This window comes from Cnephaeus nilssonii (assembly GCF_951640355.1).
Source record: "Cnephaeus nilssonii genome assembly, chromosome: 1".
NCBI lineage: Eukaryota > Metazoa > Chordata > Mammalia > Chiroptera > Vespertilionidae > Cnephaeus > Cnephaeus nilssonii.
This window is the reverse complement of record NC_137072.1, coordinates 25,993,535-26,006,001: the sequence shown is the minus strand read 5'-3', so window position 1 is coordinate 26,006,001 and position 12,467 is coordinate 25,993,535. Positions and strand designations below refer to the sequence as shown.

At 38.8% G+C, this 12,467-nt stretch overlaps 1 protein-coding gene across 1 annotated transcript in view; it reads right to left on the bottom strand.

Annotated features, from left to right (window-relative positions):
• Nucleotides 1-1,631: 1,631 nt before the first annotated feature.
• TRDMT1 (tRNA aspartic acid methyltransferase 1) overlaps nucleotides 1,632-12,467 on the bottom strand; it is a 73,335-nt gene continuing 62,499 nt past the window's right edge. The window contains exon 12 of the mRNA XM_079773794.1: nucleotides 1,632-1,915. The gene's annotated coding sequence lies outside the window, so the exon portion shown is untranslated. The remainder of the gene's footprint in view (nucleotides 1,916-12,467) is intronic.

Sequence of the window (12,467 nt, the reverse complement as noted above, 5' to 3'; positions counted from 1 at the left end):
GGATTGCAAACAACAAATGCTTTTAGTTTTGCTTCATTTGAGAATATCATTATTTCCCCTTTATTTCTGAATAGTTTGGACTAATACAGAATTTGCAGTTAACAGTTCTTTTCTTTAAGCACTTGAATCAAAGCTGGGACTCTTTAGTCCATAGGCCAATGCTCTCTCTATCCACTCAGGCAACCCAGCTAGGGCTCAAGTTGTGATTTTTTTGGTTCTTGGTATAACAAGTGATTTTTAGAATTGTATCCTGGATATTTTGTCTATTACATTAGGAGTCTCTGCATCCTATATTAATCTTTTATTTAAGCAGGCAGTCAGTGTTTATATGGAGCTTTAGCATGCAGAACATGGCTTCTTGGAGCTTTATATGCAGTGTTTAGAGCACACTGGAGCTTTATATGCAGTGTTTAGCATGCAGCTTTCAGGCCTACCTTTTGGCGTGTGATTCCAGTAAAAGTTCATTGTCAGCGCCTTTGCAAAGATATTTTGGTCTTCTCAGTTTTTCTGGTAATGTTGCAAAAGACCAAAGAAATACCAAGCTTCCTAGAGAAAGGGAAGGACCCTGTTTATTAACACTAGTGGACTCCGGGAATAATTTCCAAATCACAGTGAAGAAACGTGCAGAGGGCAGAGGGCTTCACTTTTTATAACCTTCTGGGTTCTTTGTCTTGCAGATATGGTTCCCCCCTCTTTCGTGGGCTTACAGGAAGGCCCCCAGGTGTTGGGGGTCCCCAGGCCATATCCGATGATGTGTCCTGGGGCCAGCGATAACAGCCCCGCCCCCCACACACACCCCGGCAGTGCATTGTTCACAGTTTTTATGGCCTGACACGCCTTGCAAAACCAGTTTCCTCCTCAGTGCTGCTAGGGCTCCCAATGGTCCTTGATGGTGCTCCTCTAGGCCAGGTCACCTGTGCCTCTAGGTTGGGGAGGGAGCCTCCTGCCCATGGGATGAAAAGGCTTCCTGGATCAGGAACTTTTGTGGTGGGATCCTTCTTGCTGGTGCCCTCTGGCTACCCAAATCTCTCAGCAAGAGAGAAGTCTCAGGCCTGGCACGGAAGTAGAATGCTTCCCTTGGATACTTGTCAGTGGGGATTCCTATATACTGCCCTTGCTGGTGGTATCAGACTCACCTGGTTTTATCAACAGGACTCCAGTTCCATCTGGGGTAGATATGAGCCATTCTTGGCTCCTTTATGTTGCTAGGTTGGGGGTGGGGAACACCAAGCCGGGGTTACCTTATTTTGTTGGGTGAGAGGTCGTAAGATATCCATCCTGAAACTATGTTCCCCCTCCAGTCCTAGGAGTACTTAGCTAGTTTGTTTTCCTCATCCCATCTTTCAGGGTTCTTTCTGATACCTCTTGCATTAACTTATAATTGTATTTATCTAGAAATGATCATTACATTGGCAGCGAAATAGCACCAGGTGTTAGAGCTCAGTTCAACAACCTTGGTACTTGAGTTCTGGCTAAGAAAGAATTTAGAGTCAAGACTCAAATTATAAGAATAAGTTTATTTAGAAAGTCACAGAGGTGGAACAAAGTGAGTAATAGAAGAAATGTGTTCAGGAAATTAGTTATAGCGGGGGTGGGGAGAGAGAGAGAGAGTGGGGGGAGGAGGGAGGCTTGCCTTGAGAGATGAGAGGGAGGAAAGGTGTGGGCATGCTCTGGAAAAAGAGAGAGTACATTTGCCTGGGGTCTCTGTCTTAAAAGCTTTTATCTGGAGGTCCCAGGGAAGGATCTCAATAGAATATTCATCAGCTTTCCAGGTGTGCCCCTCAGGGTCGTGGTCTCCACTAATTGGCCAACGCCAGGGCAGGGGGTCATTAGTCATTGCAGCTGGTCCTGATGTTAGCCACGAAGCTGCTCCATCTGATTTTACTGCTTCTCTGGGTCTGGAGCTGAAACACAACTGAGGCCCAGATGTCATCTTCAGGGATTAATGCTTAAGGGAGTGGTGGTGCAAGAGCTTGTAGTTTTGTCCATTGCTAGGCACCAGGGGCTCTCCACCCTGGTGACCCTCTGCATGTGGTCTATGATCCCTACTCTGCTCTTGTCTAAATACCTACTACAATTATTCTGATCAGGGAGGAACAAAAAGAAATGAGTCTGTGCTCCTGTCCAGACAAGAAGTCAGAATACAACATTTAAAAATTTTTCTAGAGAGAAACCAAGATGGCAGCATAGGTAAAGACCTAAACGGCTGCCTCACACAACAATATCAAAACTACAACTAAAAGACAAAACAACCATCCAGAACTACAGGAAAGCTGGCTGAGTGGAAATTCTACAACTAGAAGGAAAGAGGAAAGCACATTGAGACTCAGAGGAGCTGCAAAAGGCTGGGGTACAGAGACACGTGCGCGCGGAGAGGACGGGCGGCTGACTGCACGGGCGGCTGAGTGCACAGCTGGCTTTCTAAAGCAGGAGGGAGATGGAAGCTCCCGACTGTGCTGAACTCCAGTCCTGGGAGAGACTCTGGGAACCCAAACTCATTTTGGGGGGAATCTGGACTATCAGGAAAACAGAAAGCACACTGAGACTCAGGAGAGCTGCGGAAGGCAGAGGTCCAGAGGCGTGTGCGTGCAGAGAGGATTGACTGCTGAGTCCACAGGCGGCTGAGTGTGCGGCTGGCTTTCTAAAGCAGGAGGGAGACGGAAGCTCCCGACTGCGCTGAACTCCAGTTCCAGGCGAGTTTCTGGGAAACCAGACTCATTCGGGGAGAAACTGGACTGTCTGGCAGCGGGCGAAACTTGAGGGCGGCTTTCTCTCAGAGGTGCTTGCAGTGATTACCAAGGGACACTGAGAACCAGGGGCCTCATAGGTCAGGGCTGACAGGAAGCCAAGGCTGTCTGCTCCACCCTGAGACTCCACCCCATCCAAGCTGAGCACAGAGGCTTTTGCAAGTCTTCTCCCATAAGGGTGTCTCCAGCACAGAACTTCTCCCAGCATATACACAGCTGATCCTCACAGCCAATTGGCCCGGAGGTCACTTCCTCCCAGTGATACTAACAAGACTCAAGACTTAACTACAACAAGGCTGTGCACACAGTCCACAAAGGGGTGCACCAAGAGTGTCCACCTCAGGTAACTGGGGGAGGCTGAGCCACTGGGCCCTATAGGACACCTACCACACAAAGGTACTCTACCAACTCAGGGAAGCAGCAAAAATGTGGAGACAAAAAAATAGATCACAAATGAAAGAAATGGAGGAAAGAAAACAACTGGATATAGAGTTCAAAACCACGGTTATAAAGTTTTTCAAGAATTTCCTAGAAAAGGCCGATAAATTTAGCCAGACCCTCGAGGATATGAAAAAGGACCAATTAGAAATTAAACATACACTGACTGAAATAAAAAATATTTTACAGAGACCTAACAGCAGACTAGAGGACCGCAAGAATTAAGTCAAAGATTTGAAATACAAAGAAGCAAAAAACACTCAACAAGAAAAGCAAAAAGCAAAAAGAATCCAAAAATTTGAAGATAGTGTAAGGAGCCTCTGGGACAACCTCAAGCGTACCAACATCCAAATTATGGGGATGCCAGAAGAAGAGAGAGAGCTAGATACTGAAAACATATTTGAAGAAATAATGACTGAAAACTTCCCCCACCTGATGAAAGAAATAGACTTACAAGTCCAGGAAGCACACACAAAACCCCAAACAAAAGGAATCCAAAGAGGACCACACCAAGGCACATCATAATTAAAATGCCAAGAGCAAAAGACAAAGAGAGAATATTAAAAGCAGCAAGAAAAACAGTTAATTACCTACAAGGGAGCACCCATACGATCCTCAGCTGATTTCTCAATGGAAACTATGCAGGCCAGACGGGAATGGCAAGAAATATTCAAAGTGATGAATAGTAAGAACCTACAACCAAGATTACTCTACCCAGCAAAACGATCATTCAGAATTGAAGGTCCGATAAACAGCTTCACAGATAAGAAAAAGCTAAAGGAGTTCATTACCACCAAACCATTATTATTTGAAATGCTGAAAGGTATTCTTTAAGAAGAGGAAGAAGAAAAAGGTAAAGATAAAAATTATGAACAACAAATACATATCTATCAACAAGTGAATCTATAAATCAAGTGAATAAAAAAGCTGATGAACAGAATAAACTGGTGAATATAATAGAATAAGGGGCACAGAAAGGGAGTGGACTGACAATTCTCTGGGGAAAGGGGTGTGGGGGTACGAGAAGAGACTGGACAAAAATCGTACACCTATAAATGAGGACAGTATGGGGGAGGTAAGGGCAGAGGGTGGGGTGGAAACCGGGTGGAGGGGAGCTATGGGGCGGGGGGAAAGAGGAACAATTGTAATAATCTGAACAATAAAGATTTATTAAATTAAAAAAATAAAAATAAAAATTTTTCCATCTGCCACAACTTTCCCTAAAGCCAAGGTGCAAGTACTATCCTAGAATTATTGTTTAAATCACGTTTCAAACTTGAGTAAATTTGGCTCTTCCTCTGTGTGCAAAGTGGCAATAACACAAATTAAATAGTTTTCAGGAGAATGACTTAAAGGCAGTTTAAACTTCATGATGTGATGACTTTATGCAGCTTTTATGTCAATCCATATGGTAACTATATTCACTCATTCAACAAATATTTATTGTGACTATGAGCCAGGTATTGTAATCACTGAAAAGGCAGCACTGAAAAATAACTTAAATCTCTGCTTTCCAGGAAGTTTACATTCTATAAAACATGGAATATTTTTATTTAAAGCCAATTCAAATCATAGCAACTATCCAGTTTATTGTCTATTCATCATAGGATGGGCTCTCACATAGCCCACTCAGCTTATATATACTGCACAAGAAATATCACATTCCATTAGGTATTTTCAATCATTTGTGTGTGTATAAAAATGTAACTGTTTTTGTGTAAGGAATTAGCTAAGTGAGCAAAATAACTATTTTAGTAAAAATTATATCCATGATAGATTAAATTCAGAAGGCTGAAATCTGTTTAATGTCCACATGTTTAGCCAAGCATACAAATCTGGTTGCAAACATAGAGGTATATTTTCAGATTTTTAAAATGACTTTTGCTGTTTTCCTAAAATAAATAATGGTTCAATAAAGGCCTTCTTGGAAAGGCTACTTTATTAACAGAAGCTTATAAATGGAGAGAAATATAGAAGAAGGTGAAGATGATCTTGGCTGGAGGGGTTTGAACTCAGGAGATTGGGAGAGAAGCAGTACCATAAAGAGAAATATTAAAGTTGGTCATGAATAGAACTGATGTTACAATGGAGAACAATTGATCTGTTTTCAAATATACTAAATTTGATGTGACAGGAAGATATTCATGTTAAAAGTCTTGTTGCATGAAAATTTTAGAATAGGGCATAGGCAAAATATCTGATCTGGAGTCATCTGGGTGTCCTGGGCAAAATGGTAGACGTTGTAGGAAAAAGTGAGATCTCTGAGAAAAATAGCCTGGACGTGAAGGGTAGAATCCTGAGGACTGAATCTTTAGCAATAGTTAAGGGTTCAGCTCCAAACCTCTGTGATCTCTCTCTGTGTGTCTTTAGACTTTAGATTGTGATCTCATCTGATTATAGAGCTGACTTGGCTAAATAAACATGTTCCCTATTTACAGCCTTATAATTTAAATCTTCTCTGATATGAATAGATATAAAGATGCAAACAAAATACTGGGCAAATGCTTGAAGTAAACAATGAAACCATAGTATGTTAAAGCAGAGAAATGAGTACTACCTAAGGCTATAAAGAAGAGTTCTATGAAAAAAATAACTTCTTATGTTTTAGTTTTTGTGAAAATTTCTATCTAGATTTATATATTTTTTAAATAAGATTTTGAAAGCTTTAGGAGTCAAATATGGTGTACTTGAGGGAGAGCTGTAAGTGTTGGATATAACTGAAAATAAAACTCAGAACCCATATTTACCTATGGCAAGTATAAAATAATTTATTTGAGAACTTTGGGAGTAAGAAGTCAAAGTTATTCGCACATGCTCATATTTAGTGAAAAAATAAACTTAAAAAGGAATAATCTCACAAATCAAGACAAAAATAGTAATGTAGTTTTTGGGTCATGGTTTCATAAAATTTTTGAAGAGTACAAGTATCTTATTGCAAGATGTTCTTAGAAGTCCTAAAGACAGAAAGAGACAGAGTGGCTAGGGAAATAAATTTTTTAAAACCTGACGTTTTAAAATTTTAGTAGCAAAGTGAAAGAATGACAGGAGAAAGAGAAGGGTGCAGACAGGTTCAGTGGTACAGACTGAACTTGAAGAACATGTTTAGAATTCTTACTGCCTTCTAATGAAGTGAAATATTATGGGCATAACTAGATATCTTGGTGAGTATGATGAATGAAGAAAAGCTAGATTGGAGGTGGATCAAAAAAATGCATGTTAAGAAGTTGATCTGGTAGTTGTATGCAGCACACTTTGACATTAGAAGTTGAGAGGAAGAGAGTTCTAAGTACAGGAAGGTTCAAAGGCTACCTTGAAAAATTACATAATGAGTTCAATCACAGACTACGAAAAAACTGCTGAGACCATCTGACTCTCACTCAATTTCAAAGTCCAAAGTTATTAGTGAGTTTATAACTGGTAGCCTTAAATAGTCATAGTTCCAAGCTGAAGACCAAATTATGAAAAGTTAACCTTTTCAATAACATAATCAACTCAGGAAAATACATTTTAACTACTTTGTCTATATGGGTTTAAAATTAGATCTTTATTGTGTTATCTTGGTTTATTTGGGAACCCCTTGATTCTAAATTTTGGTTTTAATAATGAAGTTATCAAAACAAAAAGAACAACCAGAACTATTTTACTTTGGGTGCAGACACAACAGCTGGCCTGCAGACCACGCCCTTTAGTATGTGCTTACAGTTGGCTGACATAGTAGCTATTTTTAATTTTTTTTTTTTTTATTGAACTTATTGGGGTGACATTGATTGATAAAATTATATAGGTTTCAAGTGGACAATTCTATATCATCTGTGTATTGCATGGTGTGTTCACCACCCAAAATCAAAGTATCCTTCCTTCACCATTTATCCCTGTTTTACCCTTTACTACTCCCTTCCCCTCACCCCTTTCCTTCTGGTAACCGCCACACTGTTCTGTTTTTGTTTTTCTCTTTTTGCTATTCCTTCACCTTTTTCGCCCATCCCCCCAAATCCCCTCCCTCTGATAGCTGTCAGTCTATTCTCTTCTTTATTCTGTACTGTGATGGCTAGAATTAAACCACTTTAATTTGTTCTCAGCTTCATTTCTCTACCCTCAGAAGCCTTCGATTTAATAACTTCTGACCTGAACTAGGTTGAAATTGGAGCAAAAGACAGATTGTGATTTTTATGAAGGAATCCTATCCACTACTCTGATTATTTTTTAAAGTGCTGGGTAGTCCCTCAACTTTCACAATTTCAAACACTGTTTTTTGACTTTTCAAAAGGCTCTATCTTATGAGAAAGAGCAAGATGGTTGATAGAGATATTTTCTCACTCTTTAAGGCACAGGGCAGTGCCCACTGTGTAGATCTGACTTATTAGCCAGAACACAATGTTCAGGGTGCTCTGAAGGGGGTCCCTCAGGGTGATCCCTCAGGGTGACTCACATCTTCCCATCTGTCTTTTGGCTCTACTGCCTAACACTAAGGATTAGGATTTATAAATGCTGAATCACTATGTTGTACACTTGAAACTAATATAATATTGAATGTCAACTATACTTTAATTTAAAAAAATGAATGCAATGCCATGTTAGACAAAGGGAGAACCTGTATCAAGAAAGAGAGTTTAGACTGTGGTTAAGTAAGGGAAGAGAAGGACTGAAAAACTCAGGCACACAGAGATCCTTGATCATGATAGTAAATGCTCTTTCGGCAGTTTGACCAAGGCCAAAGGTATATTGGAGCAGTGGAGGAGTTAGAGGAGAGATTAAGAAGTGGAGATAAGTTATAGATCACCTTTCTAAGAGGTTTGGCTATGAAAGGGAAGCGATGAAAGAAGATAAGAATCTAGGGAGGTTTCTACCTGCTGTCATTGTTTTTAATATAGAAGAGACTTGAACACAGGAAATGCTAGGAATGATTGAGATGGTGAGTTTGAATATTTACGAGGGAGAAGAAACACTAATGAAGTTTCCTGAGAAGGTGAAAGTACACTGACACCAAACAAATTAATAAAAACCTATATGTCAACTTAACAAAAGAAAGATAAACAGCCCAATCAAAAATGGGCAATGGACCTAAATAGATACTTTTGGAAAGAAGGCATAAGGAAGACCAAGCGACATATAAAAACATACTAAGTCACTAATCATCTGAGAGATGCAAATCAAAACAACAATGCAGTACCATCTCACACCTGTCAGAATGGCTATCAACAACAAATTAACAAACAAAGTTCGGAGGAGGATGCTGAGAAAAAGGAACCCTCCTGTACTGCTGGTGGGAATGCAGACTGGTGCAGCCACTGTGGAAAACAGTATGGAGTTTACTCAAAAAACTAAAAATGGAGCTCCCATTTGACCCAGTGATCCACTTCTAGAAATATATCCCAAGAAACTAGAAACACCAATCAGAAAGGATATATGAACCCCTATGTTCATAGCAGCACAATTTACCATAGCTAAGATTTGGAAACAGCCTAAGTGCCCATCAGCAGATGAGTGGATTAGAAAACTGTGGTACATCTACACAACGGGATACTATGCAGCAGTAAAAAAGAAGGAATTCTTACCATTTGCAACAGCATGGATGGAACTAAAGAGCATTATGCTAAGCGAAATAAGCCAGTCAGAGAAAGATAAATATCACATGATCTCACTCATTTGTGGAATATAATGAACAACATAAACTGATGAACAAAAACAGATCCAGAGACAGAGAAGCATTGATCAGACCGTCAAACCTCAGAGGGAAGGTAGGGGAGGGCAGGGGTAAGGGGGAGAGATCAACGAAAGGACTTGTATGCATGCATATAAGCCTAACCAATGGACACAGACACCAGGAAAGTGAGGGCATGAGGGGGGGCTGGGGGAATAGGGGATAAGGACACATATGTAATACCTTAATCAATAAAGAAAAAAAATAAAAATAAAATAAAAAACCTCTATGTGCCTGGCTGGTGTGGCTCAGTGGTTGAGCATTGACTTAAGGACCAGGAAGTTATGGTTCAATTACCAGTCAGGGTACATGGCTGGGTTGCAGGCTTAGTCTCCAGTAGGGAGTGTGCTGGAGGCAGCCAATCAATGATTCTCTCTCATCACTGATATTTCTATCCTTCTCTCCCTCTCCCTTCCTCTCTCTGAAATGAATTTAAAAAGTTAAAAAACCTATATGAGACCCCCTCATTAAAGATTATCAAGCTCTGGCTCTTTCTCCTATGATGACTACCCAATCTCCTCTTCAAAATAATTTTCTAATATGACTCATTTTGTTTGTATTAAGTCATTTGATTATCTCTTATTTATCATTTTTGGGTCTGAAAAACCTACTAAAAACATAAAGCAGGTTAATAAATACCTTAAAGTTATTTGGCAACCCATTTAAAAGAATACAAGTGATGCAAACAGGAGAATGAAAAATCACGTTAGAAATGACACAGATTTAATTACATATAATTCTTTTTAAAAGAAGGTTATATTTTCTAAAATACTGAATAAATATATAAATCCAAATATCAGAAATTTCCTGGGCAAACTATGCATATTACCAATAGTATATAGTGGGCATTCAATAAAATGACATTTCTAAATTAATTATGCATGTAAATATACATAAATTAAGGTATGAGTCTTATGCTTGCTACTATGTATTTTCAATTATGAATTAAGGGCAAGAATCATCATCTACCCATGAATGTACTTCAATAATTTAAACTATCTCACCAAGCTGTAGTCTACCTTCCAGTTTGCAAAGGAATGTTTCCACAGAGCTTTCATGTGTTTATACTTAGGGCACTGTAACCCAACACTTAATTTGTGTAACATTGCTCAGTGGAGCACAGAACCCTACTATTATAGCATAATCATAGAAACACTCTGAACTTTTTCATTGGTAAAAAATAAAAAAGTGAAGAGAACTTGTAAAAGTTTGCCAAAGTAATTTCAAATTGTTGTATACTAAAATTTATGAAATTTGTAGCAAGGTATGTCTTTACACACATATATAAAATGTAGAAGATAGCAATACTTGGTATATACAGGGGTGAGCCAAAGTAGGTTTAAAGTTGTTCATATGGAAAAGACATGCAGATTATGATTATTATAATAGCTTTATTATAATATAAATATAAACTCTGTGTTTTGTGTACTCACAACTGTAAACCTACTTTTGCCCACATGCGTATTTGCATTGGCCTATAATTGCCCTATATCCATGTTTATGTGAGTTCTTCTAAAAAAAAAAATGGTGAGAAGGAATGACTGCTGGTTTTTTTGTGGTTAAATGTACATGACATAAAATTTTCCATTTTAATGATTTTTAAGTATACAGTTCAGTGGTATTAATTACATTCGTATTGTTGTGTAACTATCACCATCACCCATCTCCAAAGTTTTTTCACCACAGCAAACAAAACTCTGCAGCCTTGCAACACCACTCCCCTTCCAGAATGCGTCAAACTCTGGTAGCCTCTAGCCTACTTTCTATCACTAAGAACTGGATTCTTTAACATACTTCATGTAATGGAATCATACAAAATTTGCCCTTTTGTGTCTGGTTTATTTCACTGAGCATAATGTCTTCAGGGTTCATCCATGTTGTATCAGAATTTCCTTTTTAGGTCTGAATAATATTCCATTGTAGGTATACACCATATTTTGTTTCTCCATTCATTTGCTGATGGGCACGTTGGTTGTTTCTACTTTTTAGCTATTGTGAATGATGCTGCTATGAAAATTGGTGTACAAATATCAGACAAAGTCCCCACTTTGAATCTTTTTGGGTAATACTCAGAAGTGGAATTGCTAGATTATATGATAATTCTTTTTATATTTTTTTAAGAAATCATCATCTATTTTCTACAGTGGCTGTACCATTGCACATTGTCACCAGCAACATACAGGGTTCCAATTTCTCCACATCAATCGATTGTGTTTATTTTTTTCAGGATAATAATAGGAATTAAAGTTTTATGATAAAATTTCTGTTCATATTTCTTTTCATTTCTTTCATCCATTTTCACTTGATTTTACCACTGAAATAAAAACCACAGGATTTCTGATGCAAGACTTAAACTGATTAGAAACCCTAATTCCAAGAAGTCTACTGCAAAGGTAGAAACAGAGAACATTAAAAATTATTAAAGTTAATTCACAGAATAGTTATAAGGAATGGGGTCAAAGGGCAGTTTCCTCCCTAAAATTGTTTTTAAATATATTCTTATTGATTTCAGAGAGGAAGGGAGAAGGAGAGAGAAACATCAATGATGAGAGAGAATCATTGATTGGCTGCCTCCTGCACACCCCACACTTAGGATCGAGCCTACAAACTGGGCATGTACCCTGAAAGGGAATCGAACCATGACCTCTAGTTCATAGGTCAACACTCAACTAAAATCTTAATGTCATGCTACATTTCTTAGAATGTGATGACAAAATCAACTTACAACAAGAAGCTGAGAGCAAAGACAAAAGTAAGCTCTACTAACAGCAAACTGAAGGGAAATATGCATAAATGACAAAGGAACGAGTTTAACCTTTCAGATGGAGGTAGAATTAAAGGTAATGTGCACCTTCATATTCTGTGACTTCCTGATAAAAAGGTAATCAAGAATTTAAAATTATTTTTTCTGACACTTTCTTCAGACTGTTGTATAAGATGAATGATGATAATTTGGTTTAAAATATTATAAGCATTTAAGTAAAACAAAGGAATGTTTAAGGGATTAAGTAAAACATTCAATACTTGAAACAGGCTAGAATTAGAATCATTACTTTAGAATTAAAAATAATCATCTAACAAAAAAGTAAAATGACAAGATTCATAAAACAACTTCTTTTATTAACACAAAAAATACAACTTCTCAGATTTATTACAATATGCCTATAATGCAGTGATGGCGAACCTATGACACGCGTGTCAGCACTGACACGCGTAGCCATTTCTGATGACACGCGGCCGCTGAGGCGGCCGCATGCCGAGGATGAAACATTTGCTGCTCCTGAAGATGAAACATTTGCGAAATAACGTTTTTTCCTCAAAGTGACACACTACCCAAGTTATGCTCAGTTTTTTGGCGAAGTTTGACACACCAAGCTCAAAAGGTTGCCCATCACTGCTATAATGTCTCTTGATAAAATACTAGAGGCCCAGTGCATGAAAATCGTGCACTGGAGGGGGGTGGCCCTCAGCCCAGCCTGCACCCTCTCCAATCTGGGACCCCTCGGGGGATGTCCGACTGTCGGTTTAGATCCGATCCTACAGGGATCGGGCCTAAACCGGCAGTTGGACATCCCTCTAAC